Source organism: Anguilla anguilla, chromosome 3 (assembly GCF_013347855.1).
Source record: "Anguilla anguilla isolate fAngAng1 chromosome 3, fAngAng1.pri, whole genome shotgun sequence".
NCBI classification, from domain to species: Eukaryota; Metazoa; Chordata; class Actinopteri; order Anguilliformes; family Anguillidae; genus Anguilla; species Anguilla anguilla.
In genome coordinates, this window is record NC_049203.1 from 54,460,775 (window position 1) to 54,478,792 (window position 18,018).

The 18,018-nt window shown below is 40.8% G+C and overlaps 1 long non-coding RNA gene across 1 annotated transcript; it reads left to right on the top strand.

The window, feature by feature from the left end:
* The first annotated feature begins 5,468 nt into the window (after positions 1 to 5,468).
* On the top strand, positions 5,469 to 10,310 carry LOC118224032. The gene is made up of 3 exons (XR_004764553.1): positions 5,469 to 5,809; positions 7,970 to 8,233; positions 8,801 to 10,310. It is a non-coding gene; the product is annotated as an uncharacterized LOC118224032 (long non-coding RNA).
* Positions 10,311 to 18,018: the final 7,708 nt, after the last annotated feature.

Here is an 18,018-nt window from a genome sequence, read left to right on the forward strand (position 1 = left end):
ATAAATAGTACATTTAACCCATCTTTCTAGTCACCTCTCAATTTTTATTTAAAGGGAGGTGCACCACAAGTGAAAAGGTGTGGTTTTGGCTGCATAAATAAATTTTGAGATATTGGGCTCTATTTTGCAGAATCAATGTCACACTGCGAATGGGCATAGTCAATGGCGTGGAATGTGGGCATACTGGGTGTGGATAGTGAATGTTAGTATATGTTTGTGACAAGAGGCAAGGAGTGTACAGCTGGAAAATGGGCTGGTTTATACTGAATACATTATCAGTGGTTGTGGTGCAGCTGGGTTCATTAAAAGCCAATCCAATTATCTAAGAGCCATGCACATTGCACAGGACGTACTGCCAATTTCAATATGTCTATGAATGCAATGGAAAACGAGGATAGGTATGTACTAATCAGATGATTTTCACAAGATGTTCTTTTGCTGGAGGTGCTGAGTTGGTCTATCCCTTTTTCAAAAATTGAGTTTGAATGAAGAAAAATACATTTGAATTTTAGGCACTAAAAAAATAGTAACAGGCCTTCTAATCAAACCATTTGGCCCCCCATTCCCCCAAAATAAAATGAAAAAAGTAATTAAGATCAACAGGTTAGAACTGTTAGGCTTGTCGAGCTGCAAACAGAAATGCTATGCCGAACGATGGTCTGTCCATTTGGATGTTATACATGGTCAGTAAGTGGGTAGGATGGCTAATGATGACGCTTCTGACCAATCTCTTATCTGACGTAAAACCAGAGATCCCATCACACTATGTAGTTTAAATGGAGTGCCACTGGCAGTGAAAGTTCTCATTGGATCATATGAACTGTTCACATTACAACTACTGCACAGTTTGTAGGGAATCATGTAAGACTTCAAACAGTGGATGATGTTTTTAAATTGTTGCTTGTCCTAAACTAAGAGGTTTAGCATTCTGCTGACCAACTGTGTGGCTATAATTAATGTAATTAGCTTGCCTGCAAGCTTCCTTGACGGCTTGACGTCAATTGGCTAGTTTTTTATTTTTTCTTCATCAATCACAATCAATTTACCTCTCATCATCATAAGACTGGTGTTATTCATCTTCACATGAATTGTTACTTTCAATCAAATCCCTAATTAATTCATGTATTTTCAGCTTTCTTCCTCTGGAACTGTAAGTCATCTCCGTGAGATCATGTTCAAAATCACTTCACAAGTAAAAACATCTGATTCATTTCTTAGTTTGACATTTTGTGATTTAGTTCTGTTTTAATGCAGATAGAACCCTGTAATTCGAACACAGTTATGGACATTTAAAATTTTAAATATCTGGGATATTCAATCTGACTACATTTATTAGGTGTTTAATGCCATCCTCGTGTGGAGGGGATGATATAAAGAGCACAAATATGTGTAAAACTCATTTTTTATTTAAAAAAAAAGAATTCACGTAGAAACTGGTTATTCTCAGGTCTCAAAATTTGCTCAAGCTCAGTCATATTGTTTGGGTATTATCAATGGACATCAATTTTTAAGTCTAGACACCAATTTTGATTTAAAATTCTAAAGTTTGACATGCCCATTCTTGACTTGTCCCTCTAATGTAGATTTGAGCTTATGCTTTGGGTTATTGTCATGTTGAAGAGTACATTTTTTTGTGCCAGTCTCAAGACTTTAGTAGACAGAAATAGATGTTTCCTTCTTGGACAGGATCCAAAAAGTCTGTAATTGCAATTTCTGTAATTGCAATAACTCTCCACACAAACCAAATGCCAGGCAACATACAAATTTCTTTGACATTCCAAAGATTCCTCTTGTGGTGCAACCTGGCTGCACCTATAGTAAAACCCAGAGACAATAGCAATATATAAAGGAGAAGATGGAATAATAAACCATATACAAATCAATTTCCTAAAGATTCCAAGGAAAATGCTGAGGTCAAACTCCTATTTATTCCAAAAGGACTTACAGTATTTAATTTATGCACCCAAGCTTTTGGTCTAAGAGATTTAACTCTTGATTTAACTGGGACCTCAGACACTTTATCATGGCCACGCACTGTTGCCTGCTTAACGGGTGAGAGCATTCTGTGAAGCCGGGGTGCACAACTCTGTGTGTTGATATTTGTTCCAACCAATTACCTTAGCTTTCATTTTCTGACAGCTTTATAAACTATGCTGGTTCATTCCTGCACTAGAGCACAGTAAAATCTTTAGGATACACTTGCGGTCTGCAGCGGTTGCAGGTGCTTAATACAGTACAAATATTAGATCAAGATATGATTTAGCGAATTAAATATTCAAGAGCAGAAATTGGCACAAAATTCTGAAACAGATCAGCCCTTGGTGTGTGGCCCTGCTGTAAAGTCTCTTGCAACTGATGAGCTCTTATCATGTCTCCAGATGGCGCTCTTAGGTTCACTGATTCTAGTTTTAATGAGCTAGATCTGTTTTTTTGGATGCTAACCTGTTCTTGGATGCTAACAGCTCTCCTCCTATTGCATTGCACTGCATGCATTGTGTACATCAGAAAAAATATGTTCCTCATTTCACTGATATATTACATATCTCATCACAGTCTTGACAAGCTTCCCAGTCCATGTTGCTGCAAAGCATCCCCTTAATATTGTGCACAGACACATAAAATACTTATTTAACTATTTTGTTTTATAATGTTTTATTGTCTGAAGCACTTCGAAACGGTGGCCTGGAAAGTGCTCTACAAACAAAATGTATTATTGCTATCATTATATCACCACCAGTTGGTCCTACTGTATGCTTGAAAGTAAGGATACTGTTGAGAAGGGAGATGCTCTGTGTTGGGTTTGCACCAGAGGTAAACATTTAAGCATAAAAGTTCCAATTTTGTCTCATCCGACAAATATGAATCTAATACAAATACATCTAATAATATTGAATGGTTCAGGTTCAACCAGGTTTTTGGCAATAACGTCCTTGATGGATTTGCCATTGATCTTAACAACAGGTCCTGGCCCACTGATCGTAGAACACCCAAAAGACCCTGCAAAACATAAAAAGATCAAAAAACATATTAACGCAAATAAGCACAATCAAAAATTTGAAGGTGAGGGAGGTGATCATTTTGACAACGGGATTTTACACGTATAACACAATGATGCATAGCTCAATAAAAATGCTATTAAGATGGAAGTAGGTCATTTTCCCATAAGTTTGAGCATACACTACTGCACTGTGTTGTTTATTTTGTACAAATGAACCTTTTTCAAGGGTGCCAATAATAAATAAGTGAATTCTAATAGTGTCCTTTTAAATGTCTCAGATGTTTTAAATGTTTTTATTTGAAAATAAAATTTTAAATGTAAATACAGAGCTGAATTGACAGTGAGTGAGAGAGAGAGAGAGAGAGAGAGAGAGAGAGAGAGAGAGAGAGAGAGACTGCATTCCCAGACTTTCTATTTCTGTCTGCTTGAACTTGTCTCCTCCTGGTCCCTTGGCAGGCTTTTCAACCTGAGTCTTTTTTAAATCATCTTTGAAAAAGGGCTATGCCTTTTGGTAGCACCACTACTTTGTCCCCTCACATTTTGAAAGCCTGGGCTTTGAATTTGAATGGACAATTTGAGTATTTCAAGGTTGAATCAGAATTGGGACATTTGCGTTCATTTTTGTACATAGTGTATATGGACAGGTGATCAAAGAAAAGCTCTGCTTAATCTTCTGTTCCATTAAAGTTCTGGTCTCATGAAAGGTAGTCCTGTGTGAGTGCATTAAACACAAAACTGAGTGGCACAAGTAAAAGGAGCTATGGCTTATAGCAGGCAGAAACATGCACACCCACACACATTCACACAGACACGCACGTACACACACACACGCTATTTGAAAATTGAACATTCAAAATGACACAGGAAGAAAAGCTTTATTAAACAAACTATGATGAGTGTCTTATCCTGATTAATCACAGGTGTCATCATCAGGGCCACCATTGGGGGGAGGGGGGGGGGAGGGAGGGGCAGTATGTTGTGCAGGGCTCTGGAGGAGGAGGAGGAGGAGGAGGAGGTGGGGGGGAGAGGAGGGGGTAATGCAATGGTCTGTGAACTTGTGGTAAATATTATTGAATGATACACACAGACAAAATTTTGTCCCGGACACAGGAATTTCACCCGCTGGCCCTGGGTGTCGTGGTTGGCAGGTTTAATTCTGTGAAGCATGTTAGCCCATTAGCCCTACACAACAGATGGACAGAAACCAGGCCTCCATTCACTTCTGAGGCATACAAAGAAAGAATGTTGACTGCTTACATTCTTAAGTCAACAAACATGCTCAGAAGAAGCTTGTCACAGTTTTTCCACTCAAAGGGCATGTAATGAGCACCATGACTGACAAACAACAAAAATGCAGCATCAGTTATGCACAATAAAAACAGAATAATCAGATCCAGATTTTGGGCAGTGTAATATTTTAGGGCTGTTTCTTCAGCGGGGCTGAGAGTTGTACTGCTTGTTTCAGTGATTGTTTCAAAGAAGAATGTTAGACTAAACAAAGTTATTAAGAAAATGATATTTTCCATTTCAAAATATTTTCAGACACGCAATTTGCAATGCTTCGTTTCGTTAGTGAGCTTCAAAAGAATGTGACGCTTATTTAGCCCTTGCTAGTGATTGCCGGTTGCTAATGGACACAAAGCCTCATTGTCGGTCTGGAAAATTGCGGCTCTTGTGCTATGATCAAGCCGAACTCATTTAGACCCAGTGAAGGGCTCTGAAACCGGGACCTGTTTTACACGGTCTCTGCTCAGATTCACACGGCGCGGAAGAATAAACAATGGCAGGGTGGGGAGGGATTACAGACACCTCTTCCAGCATGTGTGAAAATAAATCTCCTCCAGGGTGGAGTGTGTCTTCAGCAATCGTGGAAATTTCAAATGGCTCTGACACTTGGAGAGCAATATATATCAGAGTAAAAGCAGCAAATTAGATGTATTGTGCGTGTCAGAGAGGTTACATCTATTGATCGGTATTTGGCAACTAAGGTCCTTATGGTAACCGTTCTCTGTTGCCTTGTCTATGACAGTTCCAAACGATTTATTGGCCAGGTAAAACACATTAGTATTTCAACCAAAGAGGAGTTACTCTCCTGACATTGCCCGGACGTCTCCTCGGGGTGTTATAAATTTACATTCAGGAAAGTGCGCGGTTCAGCTATGTGCTCAAATCGTGTCTGCACCACGCCAGCAATCCTCCGCGTTATTTGCTTCCCCCCAGTTCAACATCGAAGCCCTTGGCAACTGGAACGCGCATGCAGTAGACACAAGCTCTGTATCCACAATAAAAAGCAGACCTAGTATCTGCCTCGTCATTTATTAACGTGTCACACGCAAGCTGCTCCCGTGCAAACATTTATAAAAGGCATTTTGGAAGCAGCAAAAAAGCACACGTTGCGCATGATCAAAGAACATGCTCTCTCTAATCCTGGTGTCTAGCGAGCCTTTTCCTAGATGGAAATTTTAATTGTATTGTTGTGTAAATTTAATCCACCCCTTTGCACCCGAGAATAACAGCCGGAAAATATGAACTATAAATAACCTCTTGCCTGGTAGGGGGACAAAACACAATCCTCTCGCGTTTGTTGCTGTTTCATCAGCGCCGCTCAAGTTTCCATAAATACTACACGGTAGCAGTGATACCTTTTATTGTGACGACTGACAAGGAACTGCTTGTCAAGTAATAATTAAGGCTTGCCTGACTCATGCCTCAGAAATACGAGTGAACATTCAAAGCAACTGAAAGAAGGGGGAAAAATGTAGCAGCAAGAAACTCAATGATTCCAAGGACTGCGAATGCTTGCTTTCTATGGTGAGCGAGTTGCTATTTTGCTCCTGCAGCGTCATTAAATATATTGATTAGAGCTTTGCAGTAGCACACTGATGTTCCCCTGTGCGCCTAAAATAAATCAGGGTATATTTATTTTTAAATAAACACACACATTGATTCAAACTGTATCAAAAAATTGTTTTGTTCTTCAAACAATAATATACTGTCTGCGTACACATGAATCATAAAGGTGTTTAGCCACAGACTATGAGACTTCCTTTGTTGAACATGATACATTTGTCATGCTATAGCGTTAGACAGAAATTGTACTGTAATTAAGTTAAAATGTGATTAACTCATTTGATATGTGTCGTGAGATAGCCAACTAATTGGAGCTGTTGCATGTTCAGATTCAGAGGGAGGTACCTTCATTGTGTCAGTAAATATTCAGCTGTATAAACGGCTACAAATATGAAAACTATGTTGCCTGGACTAATTGCACCAAATAACGTAATTTGTCACCTCAGACCTGGTTACTGTAGGTTTTACAGCTCCACTTCAATGATAATATGACTTTCACCTGCAGTACAATACGAATTCAGTTGACTTCCTGTCCAAACAATGACATTAGTTCCACAATGGCACATTGTGTGGAATGAACTTGGAGCCCTTCCCTCTCTGGAGAACTATAGAGCTTCCCCAACTAGAAATAATTGAAAAAACACTGATAAATTTCAGTTTCAACAAGAGATATATAGTGTATAGATATATAAGTGTTGCAGGATATACTTGGAACATCAGCGGTAGAAGACCATTTGAATCAGAAAATGTTGGGGTACAGGTGGAGGGTGCATTATAAACTCACAATGCCAATGAGGACAGGAGGCTTACAGCAAAGAATTCTACATAAGAAACTGGCAACCAAGCCATGGCTGGCCTAAATTAATACTTGGGTATCTGTTGTACGGTAGTCTTGAAATTTTTTTGTGTGGCTGGGTGTACGTTTTTGTTTTGGAGAGTGCAGGATCTACAGGAGGTACAGTTTTCATCAGTGGTACAGGGTTTCATCAGTCATACAGTGGAACTTTCTTTACAGTTTGGTGTAACTCAGCGCATGAATCACAAAAAAAAAGAATTTTGGATGTAGGTGCAGGTTTTTTGGGGGGCATGGCTCTGTGTGCCTAAGGGTGGAGTTTTTAAGATAATGATGGAGGTTTTAATGTGTTCAATAAAGAAACATCGACCGTCAAAGTCTCTCTCTTTTGCCCTCTTCTCTCTCTTTGTTTTGCTATTCATTGTGAAGTGAACAAAGAAAGCTTTATAGTTTTTTCAGATAACCAATTGTGGTTTCTTTGAAGAAGAGAAATATGCTTTCTCATGAAGGAAGGCAGATTTCAGAGCACCGCCAGCTGAACTCCCAGGCCACTATTTTGCAAGTTACTGACAGCACCTTCTGGACCGAAGAGGTGTAACACTTAATACACCCCTCCCAGCCAGCAGGGGTCAGAATTCCTTCCTATCATGTCTTATTTTGGGAGCAAGAGATGTGGGTGTTCTCAGCTACTGTACATAGACAAGGGGTATCAACGATTTGGCTGGGCGATTAGCCAACCTTGGGGGTAGATGGACGCTATATGTGCGGTATGGGAGAGCTCCTTGGTGTGCCGGCAAGGCGACTTGTTATGTCAATACATTACTCTATGGCCATGGAGTCCATTTCAAATGAAGCGGGAAGGGGTCGTCTTTCAGGGCACAGCTCAATTATAAACCACAGTATTGTTCCCCAGTCTGTCAGAAGAGTGAAGACGGCCCCTGGTGGGAATACAAAGTCGCTCCAGTGGTAGCACACAGGACAAAGTTAACACGAGATCATCCCATCCATCTCACACAATTATGCCGTGCCGCAATTTATGACTATCCCATGTGAATCCCGATCAGAAGGAGGCCTTCTCAGATTATATGCTCATAAATATTCCCAAAATCCTGAAGTGCGACTGACATGCTGTCTTTATTAATAACAATATACATTACAAAAACCACACACCCTTAATGGTTGCTGATGTTCTCCACCAAACTGGGTGGTCAGTGACAGATGACCCAGCTCAGCATGGAGTTATGATTATGAGGAGGCGAGAGAAGGCCATATTCGGAAAGTCTTAAAGTAATCCTGAATATCAGTGTCCATTTGAATCACTTTCTCAGGGAATCATCGGCTGTCAGAGATGAAGCAGATAGGAGCAGATGTGAGGCAAGAGACAAAGGGACAAGAATGCAATGACCTCATCAGCCAAACCACACCTGGCAAGGGCCTGCACGCCATCCAATGGGAACTGCACGCCATCCAATGGGAACAGCAGGCTGCAGAAAGCAGAGGACGGCACACCATTAAGAAACGGGCATGACGGTGAACCCACCGCAATTGAGCAAACAGCAATCACCAAGCTGAGAGGGAGAAGCCAGCCAAAGGTAGTGGAGTCAAAGAGTTGTAAACCACATGTAAAAAACTTTCTTCACATTAAAGCCTTCTTTTAGACGCTAAGTGTATTTTTATGCTCTGGGTTACTAAAATAATGTGGTTTCTGTGTTGTGTTTTCTTGGCTGAAGAATTCAACAGACGCACCGGCATCCACAAGGGGAGGCATCTGGGCAACAGTGTGCACAATGTTTTGACCTTGCAGTCCCCTCCAATTGGCAATCCTTTTGACCATTGCTCCAAAGGTTTTGCAGTCGGTCTGAACATAGATATCCCCTACAAATTCCACATGTCAAAATGAGACAAAAAAAATTGATTAGCAGGTCTGGTCATGGGAATTTCTTTGGGGCAGAATAGACAGCTCTCTGAAGTGCATTCATTTCTTATTCATTGCCACAGACGTCTGTTCTGTTTTTCCATTTCTCACTGTGGCCTGGACCAATTTTGGTATTTGTTCTGTTGTCATGGCACTCAAGTGAAACCCTGTGCCCGCCTTCATTTTATGCATGGCCACGGGTGTGACTCCTCCCTGATTGAATCTGTTCTTTCTCTCTTGGCAGGGGTGGTGACCTTCTGGCCTGATTTACAGCTCCTGTGACAGGGCCAATGCTGCAGCCACATCTTCATTAGTGACTTCCACCTGAGAGCTGAGCTGCCAGGAGCCAACCAACTTCCAGCCTGGGCTTGATGGGCCTCCCCATGGATTGCCCAGCCCTGCCCAGACCAACAGCACAAGATCCAGTCTTTCCAGTGCACAGTGAACTCTCCCTTCACCCTCCCCCAGCCTTGCTTCCCAACCTCCCTCACCAAACCAAACTCCTATCCTTACAACCACCCAGAGGAATCTTGGCTTTGTCCAGAAGGCGCTATAAATCTATTGAGTGATGTCAGTGTCATTTTGGGGAACATACAACCTAAACACAAATATTTTACATTGTGTGTGTGTGTGTGTGTGTGTGTATGTGTGCACGCTCGTGTGTGTGTGCAAATTATTGATAGAAGCCAGTGTTAAAGATGAACTTCATCCTTTTTTTCACTGGTAGAAATGTGTTTCTGTTGGACTGTCTCAGACGCTTAACAGTATAAACAACTGTCACCACTGCTCCTACCTCCCAAGCTGAGATCGATGGCATTTCAAATGGCACTGCTCTCTTCTGCACCCTGTGTGGCATATAGGGTTCCTCTCAGTATATTAGTGTCATGCAGGGGAAAAAAGAAGAATGCTTTGTTGAATTTTCAGAAAGCTACTGCTCTCCTTTTTCCTATGCTGACTCCTATGTTCACTTTATCAACCCTGCCTAGTAAGACTGAAACAAAACAGACAAACATTAATTATTATTTAATAAAATACAAATACCTCATTCTACAATTTTATTTAATGTCTTTTAATACAAAGCCATTTTATTGCAAGGATCGCACATACAAATTTGGTAGGCTGTGAAGTCTACTGTAGGGTAGCAATGCGATGATGGAAGAACAACTAATATAAACATGTTACAGGGCTTGTGTTCCATAGAATGGATTGTTATGAAATAACTACACAAACAAACTGTTTTAGTCAGTAGTTAGAATAGGAGTAGTAGAGCCCATTTTCGAAGGTTTTAAACCAGTAGAATCAATCCGAGAGGCATGTCGCTGAAATAATCTGCATATTTCAAAACATTAAGCAACCCATAGTTCAACTTTGATATGGAGGCCTCAGTACCATAGGGTAAAGCATAAGGAACTGGTCTTGTAACCAAGAAATTACAGGTCTTATTCCCTGGTAGTAAACTGCTTTTGTTCACTTGAGCAAGGTGCTTAACCTGCATTGCTTCAGCAGATGTCTGGCTATATAAAGATATACAATGCAAGTGCGATGTAATAAGTTGTGTAAATTGCTCTGTATAAGAGCATCTGCTAAATGCCTGTAATGTCTTTAGAACTTAATTTAGGTAAATATTTAATGTTCCGTTTTCCACTGTACCGTGCATTTGTATCGTACATATATAGTTGTACATGGAATTTCAGGTTTTATATCTGAATCATGTTTTTGTTTTCACAAAGCAAATTATAAAGTGCAAAAAATTGCATTCTGTGAATTGTTATAATGTCACACATTATTGAACATGTCTGTTAGCTCAATTTGTTATGATTTTTTTTTTTTTAAACTATTAATTAACACCTTCTAGGTGGGTCATAAATAGTGTATGTGTAATGTATTTTTTATGGATGAAAGCCCCTACAAGACGTCAGACAGACAAATTAATTACAACAATATTTATTTTTTGAAGATTGCTTTAAATAAAAAGTGAGAAATAACAACAGATTACCAATACAAGATACATAATAATGTTTAAATACCATAGAAGAGACCACAGACATAAAGGCAAAGCATAATTTTTCCAAGGGACCAAAATGAATTTGGAGGGATGGAGGATATTACGCTTTGATATAACAGCGCTGTGCTGAGTTTTGGATTTGGGGAATTAGAGAGTATGTGTCCTGTTTAAAATCTCCCATCGATCCTTCAGGCAAAGAGAGCATTAAAAAAGAAATAAAATAGAATAAAAACTAAACAGAAACCCGTGTACTTGGGCAGTGATGAGAACTTGGTTACATTGTATTTTCCACTTGGTTGGCAAAGCCAAGAAAAATATCACATCTGCAAGCGCCACTTCAAAGCCGGGCCGCCTGGTCTCTATGCTCCTGTGCACACGTCTGCTGCCAAAGCACACAGCTAGCCTACCCCGGGCCCAACAGCTGCTCTCACTGCGCCTGACACATCTACAACACCCCAGCACACATTCTCCCCACATCCACCCCCCCATACCCTAGCACACATTCCCCCCACATCCACCTCACCCCCACACCCTAGCATACATTCCTATCCACATCCATCCCACCCCCACCCCCTAGCACACATTCCCCCTACATCCACCCCCCCATACCCTAGCACACATTCCCCCCACATCCACCCCCCCATACCCTCGCACACATTCTCCTCCACATCCATCCCACCCCCACACCCTAGCACACATTCCCCTTCACCCCAGCCTCCAATCTATTATTGCATTTGCGTAAGAATTTTCCACTTGAGGTAGTTCTTTAACATTTATCACATTTTATAACCCCTTTTTTTAAAAATTCCCAGACACAATTGTTTGAGTCTCTTGTAAGTTATATGTTAGTTAAAAAGATGTAAAGAAGGCTTGCGTACTCTTTATAAATGCAAGATTTTACATTAAGTAATTATGTTATTTTTATCAAAGTCTTTAAGAGCAGCTCTGCGGCTTGTATGTTATGTGGACCAGTGTGCTCTCATCATTCATAACGAAGCCCAGTTCTGGTTTTAACAATTCTTCTGTTCAACCCAGATTTTCTTTTTATTATGATGAACATAACCGCAATACTGACATGACCTTAACTGTTTTAACCACATAAAATGAGCCAATGTGCTAATGTGCTCAGTGGCTAAGGAATCTCATCTGTAAATTCTTCCCAGAATGGCATTATGGGAAGGTGTCAAATTACTTTTCAAAGTAGCTGTAACGAAGAAAACTACAATTGAGATATTGCAAAAATGAAAAAGAAAGAACAAATGTGTGGGAGCATACCTAGGTTACCTAAAGAATTCTAATGTGCAAGAACGCCTACACCAGACATAAGTCTGATAAACCCTCGCACTCATCAGTCATCCAAAGTCAATGTTATTGTCTCTTTCGCAGAATGGATTTGGAAGTTCCCCGTCCACACGCCACACCCAGGACAGTGGCAGCGCAGGTGTTGCTCACCGGAAACTTGTCAGTGTCTCAACCTGGTAGGCTTATGAAATATTACCAGCAGTCCTGCCAGGTTGCAGCTGCACATACAGGTAGCTGTAGACACATCCACCCCCATGCTGTGGGCCACATTGACGGACTCAGGCTAATTATGGTTTGATTTGTTGAAGCGCAGAGCTGTGAAGCCTGGGATCTGGGGCCAGATCAGGTCAGTGGGTTGCAGTTCCCGACCATGACCTTGCCCTGCACATGTCTGGTCAGCTGTAATGGGAAGCAGACTCAATTAATACAAGCATCCTGTGCTTGATTAATGATATTGATTAAATTTTCCGATCCTGTTTCCCCCTGTGCAGATCCCCCCCCCCAAATCTTCTGTAATGTTTCATCAGTGTTGCCATGGCCAATTAGAGTGATTGCTTTCTGCTGGAATCAAAGGGTGTCTGGAATAATGGAAATGAATCTTGCATTTTTTATTTTTTTTTACCAGTGTTTTTACACTGAAAAGCAGGTCAGCCTGGAGGTTTGTTATTAGCTTCCTTCACACGTAATCTGAAGACATGTAGGGAACATTTCAGCTTTTGAAATAACGTTTTAGCATTTACCCACATGAACCAGACCTGCAGTGAAAAACTACAGCTGTATTTTAGGCTATTCTTTTAGCCGTGCTTTTGAAAGCCATAAATCAAACAAAAAAGGCTTCAAAGAACATTGGAGTCTGTGCTACCGTTCTGACCTCAGGTGACACCTCTCCAATCTCATGGATATTACAATACTAATCCATTGAGTCATTGTCCAGATACTTTTGTACAGTGGCCATGCATAACTTGTATAACTTGTTTAAGACCTACTTAAGATAACGTTATTACAAAAACAGATGTTTTGTGCTTGTGTTGATTTTTCTATGTATTACTATTTTTTAATCCATGATTAAATCTACCATCACTATTTCGTAAAATTATTCAAGGTTCACCTCTGTGCCACTTCATTTATTTTTTCCGGGGACAGTTCCCAGAATTAAAAATGTCTATTTCCACAGCTGTATACATGTATAAACATGTCATATGTGGAGACCGGGAAGTTTCCACATTTAACATGTGGAGGCCAGGAAGTTTCCAAGAGTCAGAGGGACAAGTGGATCACCAGGTAAAGACGTGTGATGTTATCTTATTTTCTAATATAATGCATACGTATAATTTATATGAATATGTATTTAAAATGCAGATTATGCTAAATTTGAACAGCATTTTGTATAAATATTCACATGATGAAATTCCAAAAATCTCACACTGCCATGTAAATTTCAGTGCATCGTACATGCACTCCTCATCTCTTGCAGTACAATAAACTTAGCCACGCAGCATACATTCTGAAGAACAGAAAGGTGCCCCATCAGCTTTATTCTAGACTGTTGCTGGCATATTGCTTCACAGTCCTACCTCAGACCACACATAGCTTAACTAAGAGTTTATATCATTATAATTTTCTTCATAACATGCTGGTGATTGGAGTCGGTTAGTGCTGCAGACACTGGCCCCGTGCGGGGAGCCTGTTTCCCTTGGCTTGCTTCTGCAGAGGCCCTGAGCTCAAACATGGGTGAGATGTACCGTAACTCAACCCCCTGCTACGGTGGGGGTGAGCACTATTGGAGTTGAGGGGAGGGGAGGGGAGGGGATGGGGGGTGCAGGGGTGTCAGCAGTAGCCTGATGTAGTCGCAAAACAAAGGACGCCCATGATTGCTTCATCCCTGCCAAAAACGTTCTGTTCTTTATTGCCCGAGTGGCGCTGGAGAGCACTTTAATGACGCTGAAATGTGTGCAACAAGAGGTTCACTAGTCACATAGCGGCAACAGAAGCAAGAAGGAGGGGCTCCGAAGCCACAAACCGCACGCTCGACGGGGGTGCTGTGCCAGAAGTTGCCATGCAGGACCGCAGCCAAACACAGGTTTGTGTGTAAAACCTCACAGCTTCGTCTGTCATGTGCGTCTGAACATGTTAATAGAGCTTGATCTGCTTTGTAATGACATTCGCCTTCACTTTTCATGCCTCCTCTGGGTGCCCCACCCTAACTAGAACCAGATGAGGTGTATCATGTCATAGTTGGAGGAAAACCAATCACACATGACAGAAGTGGGTGGGTATTTCTATACTTCTGATAAAAAAGAAAGAAAGAGGAAAAAATTAAAAGGAAAAAAATTTCGAAGGCGACATTCTTGTAAAAAAAAAATGCACAAAGCCTTTCCCACAGCTGGTTTTCACATCGACAAAGATGTGATGTTGGTCGTAGAATGGCAGACAGGGTGGATATGGTCTTGTTTTGTATTACTTGTGTGTTCACAAAGGGTGCCACAAAATGAAATGCATACACACACATACATATATCACATATATGTAAATACTGTAAATGAAGACCAAGAGGTGCCTATGCATTTAACCACAGGGAATCTGAAAGGGAGAAACATTAAACCTCCTGTTAAACATAACAAATTAGCAATGTTTCTCTCTTGTATTAGTAACTGTATTACGTCGTGGAGAAATCTGAGTTTTAATTTTATATGCAAGAACAACTCTGCTCAGAAGTTATGCGTTGGTGTGTCACACCAATACCAGTGTATCACTGAGAGTTTGGCACTTTTCAGGGTATCAGCACAAACAGAATATACACAAAGACACAGTATTTAATGTCTTGTAATCATTATTCTCTGATTACAAGATTCTGATTACAAAGGTTCACTGAGCAGTACTGGCCAAGCAGTCCCTCAGTATATCCAATGGGACCTGCTGTGTGCAAGCAACAACTCGACATGAAGAGCATAACTTCTTCCCAGTACACAGCCAGCCAATGGCAAGCTACTATAGTATGACTGAGAAGCATTTTAGCCAATGGAATTATATTTATAATGGTGTATAGGTCGTTAGGCTTGGATAAAAGAACAGGCATTGATCTTCCTGTGCAAACAAACCATAACATTTTCCATACACATGCTAAGAATGTAATGCACGAGGGGATGTGGGGAGGGAGGGGGAGAGGGAGGGTGACAGGCAGGTGGAAAGTGAACTCATTTCAGTTCACTTCTTCCACATGCCTATAGTCTCCAAAATGGCCTTTTTGGAAAGATGTCTAGACCTAGCTCAGAAAAAAAACAATGCATAATGTTCATTTTTGGTAGTATTGTCATCAAATTTGAACCAGGATTTGTCCAGTGTTGTGGCTGTGGTCCCATGTTGTTTTTTAAGCTGAGGGGGGTTGTGAGTAATTGATGGAGCTAATTGCCAGAGGCTGGGGACCAAACCCTAGTCTCTCACTCAGTACCACATTACCACATCTCTAAACAGCTGGGCCTCTTCTCAAAGCTGGAAAGTAACACCTCTTTGTAATAACAAGAATGAGTTTTGAAAATATAATTTCAGACAATCTCAGGACTGACAGACTTCTGTAAATTTAGAACAATGGATATTCTCACTGTCAGGAAGCTGTTTTCCTGCTCTGTAAATGTAACCTATCATTAGGGAAGTGCATTTTTGTACGCACACAAAACACAATTATGACTGCAGTTCTTATACTTAATGGATTCTCTTGAACATAAAATGGTCAAGCATTGAATTCTGGGAGCACACAATGCTGTAATCCATTATGGGAAATGATGAAGTGAGTCTGGATTGGAAAACACCCGCGGCAAGCCAAAAGAAAAGAACCCAATAATTTGTAGAGAATACACAAAGAAAATAAACTGATGACAAAATGGTGCCCGTTAAAACCTGAAAGTAAAAATAGCCAACCATGGCAGGTGTAGAACAGCCGGAATTACAAGCAGATGAAAATGATTTTAGAAGGTGGTGCCAGCCTCTTAATACAAAGTATATGATGTTATGGTTTACAAGCCAGCTGCTAAATTCATTGTTTTGAAACTGCAATTGGAACGTCTTGTGACTTTGGTTACTTTTCCTTGACCCGACCAATATGAATCGAAAAGACCTGTGATTCTGATGACTTGATTGGCCTTGGGGACCTAGTCTTTCACCAGTTCCAACAGTCTAAGAGCCTGGCGTGTGAGAAAACTCATTACAGTCGTGTACACTTCAAAGGTCATTTGGATTCCCATGCTTCCAGCATGCATATTGGCTCATTGGTATATTAGTGTCATGTGCAATACTAAAACAGGCCGTAAAATTCAAATGCGGTTGTAATGTTTTATACATATTCTTTGCTGTTTGCTCCTCGGTGTAAGGCTTAATATTTCCTTCCACACCTGCCAAGCCTTATTCTACCAGCCAGTTATATCTCAGTAAATGCTCTATATTTATGGTGAGCACAACATTGCCTTTCAACACTTACAATAGAATTTAGAGAGTCTAGTCCTTGTATTTTAAATGATTTGCCCTTAGTTTATCAAAGATTTCTTTCTAATTTTGGATTTCATTGGACTATTTCTTACCGTTAAAAATAGTTAATTATACTACTTTGCTTTTGTCTGACATATCCAATTATATACTATACAATCTATATGCTATACAATATGAATGTAAGTTTGTTATACCAATCAAGCAAATTCCATTTAAGATTCAATTGAAATAGAGATATATAGAGAGAGAACAGGCAAAAAGTAAAAGGAGTGTATGTGTGCGCATGTGATGTCTCTGTGTGTATGTGTTTGTGTGGGAATGTGTGTGTGTGTGTGTGGTAAATGGACTGCATTTATATAGCGCTTTTATCCAAAGCGCTTTACAATTGATGCCTCTCATTCGCCAGAGCAGTTGGGGGTTAGGTGTCTTGCTCAAGGACACTTCTACACGCCCAGGGCGGGGTTTTGAACCGGCAACCCTCCGACTGCCAGACAATCGGTCTTACCTCCTGAGCTATGTCGTGTGTGTGTATGTGTGTATGCGCCTGTCAGTCTGTCACAGGGGAAGAGAGAAATAGCCTTCACGCGTTTTCATGTTGCTGATCAAATGGAAGAGGAATTAGGAGACCCTGTCATGAAGCAGCAGGGATGGAAAAGGTAAGGGAGGACCAACAAAATGAGAAGAAACTCTAACAATTCATCCAGTATCCAGAGACAACCCCCAAGGAGCAATCCCTTTCCGACGCTACAACAAATAAAGACAGGGTTCGGAGTATTGCCGTGCATTCGTAAAACCTCCTGTGGCTCACAAAGGCTAAACCTCTACTCCCCAGTACTCAACATTTTCTGCCCTCACTCTCTTCCTCTATCTCTGTCTCTTGTGTGATCTCAGCACAGCAGTAGATGAAACTAAAGAAAATTAAAGGCCAAACCCTTGCTTGAATTTCATAGCCAACCCCCAACTGCTCTATTATAACAAGGACTCCTAATAAATCTGGATTTTAAAAAGGGGTGAAATTTGAGGAGGAGGGGTGGTTGTCTTCAACTTAATTTCTCCCCCAGTGGCCTCTGACTGTGGAAAAAGCTGGGGGGCCTGAAGTCACACTGCTAAGATATAGGGATAACATGGACACAGCCTGCTGCCCAGAAACCCACCTGTTCTCCATACTTGCCAGTCCAGTTATGATTATATTTCTTTGCGTGATAGTCAGTCCCATGGTCATTTCCTGGTGTTATTGCATTCTTTCCATTATTTTCACTCATTGTTACAGGTCTCACAAGTTGACTTACCTCATTGCTTAGCCAGCAGCAAACGCCATTTGAAAAATATATTTAAGTAAACGTAATCAAACTCCAGACAAACTGTCGTTTCACGTGGGAGATGCCATAAAGAGTTATCATTCACCTCTTCATCACGTGCAATTTGGGACCCAGATGTCCATAATATGTCACACGAGACAAATGATCCACGTTATACCATATTTATCACATCAAGGACAAAGAGCCCCTTGCATTTTTGGACTTGACTATGACTACATTTAAATGTTGATCCAGCAGCTAAAGGCAAATATCATTGCATAGATTGGCCCTGCAGTGGGAATGCTTTCTGTCAGAGGCTGTTCCACAACATATACATACATACATACATACATACATACATATACAGTATATGGACAC